Genomic DNA, 4,899 nt, shown 5'->3' on the forward strand with positions numbered 1-4,899 from the left:
TGGACAATTGGTGCTCAGTCCTTCTGGGGACCCTCTGAGCAGCTGTATACTGTGCAGACATAAATGACTAGTGAAATTGAAATAAATTGAAAAGTCAGTTTCTCACCTACAATGGCCACATCTCGAGTGTTCCTTAGCTACATGTAGCTACAGGCTATTGCATGATTGCCCTATCCAGGAAAGCTGATAGAACATTTCCGGTATTAAAGAACATTCCGTTAGATAATACCAGTGTAGGTCTTGGCGTGGGCCTGTACCATCTGAGGGGCAAAGAAGTTGAGGCAATGATGATTCAACTCCAATTCTTTATTGGAAAAACATCATGAAGAACCAACTGTTTCCCGTTTTGGCTTTGCTGTCAAGCGCTCCTACAGGCAGAGAAATGCACGGAGTGGGATGTTTGTAGCACGTGACACTGAGGCGTCTTCCGGAACAGCGTCCGGCATCAAGCATCTGGTACAGTGGCAGGCAAAGCGGAAACCAGGAAGGACAAATTTGGAAAGATATCCTATTAATTCAGATGAAGGGTGTGAACAGAAAGCGAGCAACTACCTTAGCAACAGTCGCACGAATGGCCCGGAACACTACCTCAGCAAAACAAGACGCTAGCTCAACATCAAAGAAAATGCCTGGCAAATATCTCCAGGACGTATTTTTTCCTGCTGGGAAACCTGATCCTGCACCCACAAAGCCTACCCTGCTTCTCTCTCACATGGAAGTTACCTTTACTTAGAACAAGTCCCCAAGCTCTGGATTGTTATTTTTAAGAGCATTAAAACAAAACTTAGACTCGAGTATCAGGACGGTACCCTTTGCTGAATGGAAGAGGCAACAGATTGATTAGAAAGCCACCGGTAGTTCACAGAAATAAAGGGCCATCTTCCCTGCTCCCTTCCTGCCTCCCAGGCCTGTCTTGAAGCCAAAGAAAAGATGAGATGTCTGTGGAGGCTCCTGCTAGTCTTCTTGATTAAAATCAGCCTAACAGAAAACACCGGGCATTGGCTAGCACTACCGTTTGAATGTATCACATAGACTTCACGTGCTGGAAAACTCATCATCAGTGCATCGATGTCAGAAGGGTGGGCTCTATGTGAGAAATGTGAGAACTCTATGAGTTCCGGAATGTTCCATTCTTCAGAAAGAGTTAACGGCTTTCCCAAGAAATTGAATTTGTTATCTGTTATCAACAAAATGAGTTCTCACAGAAGGACAAGTTCACCCTCCTGTCCTTCTCTCCTCCCTGCCATACTTTCCTGTTCTTCTGTGAAAGACACAGGAGGAAGGCCATTGCCAAATCAAAGCCGCTTGTTAGATTTTCTATTGCTGTGATAAAACACTCTGAGAAAGAGTTTTTTTTTTCAGCTCACACAGTTCCACATAGTCCATCCCAGGGGAAAGCCAAGGCAGGAACTCAAACAGAGCAAACCCCAGGATACAGGAGCTGATGCAGAGGCCATGGAGGGATGCTGCTTACTGGCTTGCTCACTGTGGCTTGCTCAGCCTGCTTTCTCATAGAAAATGAATTGGGCCCTCCCACATTAATTTCTAAGAAAATTCCCTATGTGCTTGCCTACAGTTGGATCTTAGGGAGGCATTTTCCCAAATGAGGTCCCCTTCTCTCAGATGACTCACTGTCAAGTTGACATAAGCTAACCAGCACAACCTTGGATTTCTCCGCCTCTAAAACTGTAAGAAATACATTTATGTTTTCTATATATCATCTAGTCTCAGATATTTCACTATAGCAGCAATAAATTCAGACAAAGACACTAGGGTCTGCAATGCCCTGAAGAAGGAAATCACGCTGAAGTGCTTTTTAGTTGTATATAAATCTCTCAGAAGTTTTCCTGAGACCTATAGTAAGGTGGAAAGTGGAACCGTTCTCCACTTTGAGTAAGAAGTGGGTCGTGGTGTGAGTAGAGGATTGCATGGGACAGATATTAAAAAAGAAATGTTCCTGACAGGTACCACCTTAGGCAATAAAGCAAGGCTTCCCTCTTAATAATAAGCTGCATGAAACATTGTCCACCACCCTACAGGATGCAGCAAGAATATTCCACCTTTGTAAAAGGAATTATAAATTCTAGCTAGCCTGTATAAAGGACACACCATTCAGGAATTTTATTTACAAGCTGAAAGCCCAGATTGGGCAGGTTTTGAGCTATTCTAACTTACATCCCAGACATACCTTTCTTGTTACTTCCTGTTTCTCCTGACCAAGAGCTCAAGGTCCATCTCCTTTCAAGGAATCCTCCTCCTCCCTTTCTTCTCCCTTTTCTCTCTACCTACAACCTGTCACTCAATTCTCAAGTCCCACCTTCTCCCCATCCTGCCCAACCACAGACTCTAACCTTTTATTGACCAATTAAATTGGGGAGCAAGGTTTACATAGCATCACTTGGTGTATATAAGGATCTTCTTATAGTGGGCTTATTAGCTCTTGGGAGCCAATCTTTATCACTTAAATATAAGCAGCACCAGACCAACCTCCTACACACTTTCATCTTTCTCCACGATTCATAGCTTTTATCTAACCATGATGAGATCAGATATTTCTGAGATGGAGGGCATTCCGCAAAGGTGAAGAAAACAAGAAAACATCTCGAAATTGAAGGAGTTAGGGGCAGGGATAGCACTCAAAGGCCATGTGTGCCGGACACCACTGAAGTACAATGGGGGCAGGAATAGCACTCAAGGACAATGGGGCTGGGGACAGCATTCAAGTGCAATGGGGGTGGGGACAGCACTCAAGGACAATAAGACCAGCTGGGTGGAATCCTGGAAGAGAGGCATTAGTGCAAAACTAGTAATATCCAGATAAATGCAGAGTTTCAGCACAGTGATGAAGCCATGCCATTGAGAAATTGTGTGTACAGTAACTGTGCTGTGCCTCAATTATCTCAAAATGCTACCAGTAAAAGAAAGGGGTGAAGGGCGTGGGAGAGATCTCTGCCACTGTTATTCATTTATTCACACACATTTTAAAATAAGACTGGATTATAAAAGGCCAGCTGCATAATTCTGCTCTAGACTATAGTCCTCGATGTGACAGTATGAGAGAGACAACGTGGAAACCATGACATCTGGGTGTCTGTTCACTCCTCATTGAGATAGATGAATGTGCCCGACACGGAGGCATATGGCACAGGAGAAGTCACTGGTGCTGTTTCAGCATCTCCGACTACTAAAACTTCCAAGGTAATGGATTAGTTTTTAGTCAGAAGTTAACATTATTGAAGCAACCTTAACTTGACAAATGGCAACATAAACGCTGTGCCCAGATGAGTGATGGGGAAATTAACTGTGCACTCTGCGCCTGAGCCAAAAGGAGCGGTCAAGACTCCAGTGGTAACAGATGGCACGCAGAAGTGCAGTACAGCCCAAAGTGGCTCAGATAAGTCAGTTAAAATTAAAGGAAACAAACGTGTTGAGATGCATATGTTCTTAATATGTGGTAATGAGCGAGCATCGGCCTAGGACAAAGCTACAAATTGCAGGGTTTTTTCAGTTCGCCCAACCAAGATCCTAATTTGGGGGATATTTTTGGAATTATTTTAACTTGCTCTCAAATGTATACAGGGAGACAGATACTCCTGTGCCATATTTTTATACCAAATAACTGAAGAGTTAACAGATCCAAGACTCCACAGTTTCAACAAGGGTTCTATAAATGGAAAAAATGCCCTAAACCCACTAACAATATAACTTGAAATATGGAAGAGTTTACCAAGTTTACAAAAAGAAATCCCTGAATCATAGGAACTAAACAAATAAAGAACCCAAACTGCTGACGTAGCGTCAGAGGTCAGAAGAGTGGAGACTCGCGCAGGGTAGGAAAAGCAATTAGGGGAAAATGGAAAGAACGATGTGCAACCAGGACTCAACGTGAAAAACAAGCTGAAACCGAATTCCTCCAAATGCCAGCCTGATGCCATCAAACGAAGCCCTCCTCACTCCCCAGCCCCGCCCGGCCCCGCCCCACCCCGTGGCTTAGTTCCCCAGCACATCCCTTGCTCCCCCACCCCGCGCATCCCCATCTGGCTTAGCCAGCTGTTTGCCACCTCATCTGATCTTCTCATTCATTTTCCTGTTTCTACGTGTCATTGTTTGCGCTCCTGTACTATGCACGTGTATAACAGGGTCCTGAAAGTGGGGGCCTTTTCTGGCCTCTGTAGAGACTTCTGGTATGTTTCATAGGTGCCATCCATTCTAAGTGTTTGGTATGTGTTTCTCAAATTTTTACGTGCATAAGAATCCTCTGGTGATCACTCAATGTTTACATACTAACAAGCTCCCAGGTAAAGCCAGAGTTCATGTACAAGTTCCACGCTTGGAAAAACAAGACTACAAAACAAGCCAAGAGAAGTGTGGCCCCTTTCTCCCCATCCTGTATAACAGAAGACACTGTTAACCTTTCACCCAGAGAGAATTATTCCCTAACCCAGGAGAGATCAGGTCTATTGTGGTGCCTCAGACTGAATCCAGAGATGGAAAGGAGCTATTCTATGGATTAAGTTTAATGAGACTGTGGTGATTTGAATAAGAATGGCCCCGTAGATGCATGTGTTTGAGTACTTGGCCCATGGGGAGTGGCACTCTTAGAAGGTGTGGCCTTATTGGAGGAAGTGTGTTACTGCAGGGGCAGACTTTGAAGTCTCATATGCTCAAGCTATGCCCAGTGTGACACAGTCTCTTTCTCCTGCCTGAGGATCAAGATGTAGAACTCTCAGCTCCTTTTCCACCACCATGTCTGCCTGCATGTTGCCACATTTCCTGTCATGATAATGCACTAAACCTTTGAAACAATAAGCCAGCCCCAAATGTTTTCCCTTATACATGTTTCTAAGTGTTTCTGTGGGTCTTGGTGTTTCTTCATAGCAATAGAAACCCTACTAAGAC

At 44.2% G+C, this 4,899-nt stretch overlaps 1 long non-coding RNA gene across 1 annotated transcript; it reads right to left on the reverse strand.

Moving 5' to 3' along the window:
* Positions 1 to 285: 285 nt before the first annotated feature.
* LOC134485723 (uncharacterized) lies at positions 286 to 1,111 on the reverse strand. Its single transcript, XR_010063985.1, has 2 exons — positions 1,013 to 1,111; positions 286 to 453 (listed from the first exon to the last, which is right to left on the reverse strand). It is a non-coding gene; the product is annotated as an uncharacterized LOC134485723 (long non-coding RNA).
* Between the last annotated feature and the right edge of the window lie 3,788 nt (positions 1,112 to 4,899).

The sequence above is a fragment of the Rattus norvegicus genome, chromosome 2 (assembly GCF_036323735.1).
Source record: "Rattus norvegicus strain BN/NHsdMcwi chromosome 2, GRCr8, whole genome shotgun sequence".
Taxonomy (NCBI): domain Eukaryota; kingdom Metazoa; phylum Chordata; class Mammalia; order Rodentia; family Muridae; genus Rattus; species Rattus norvegicus.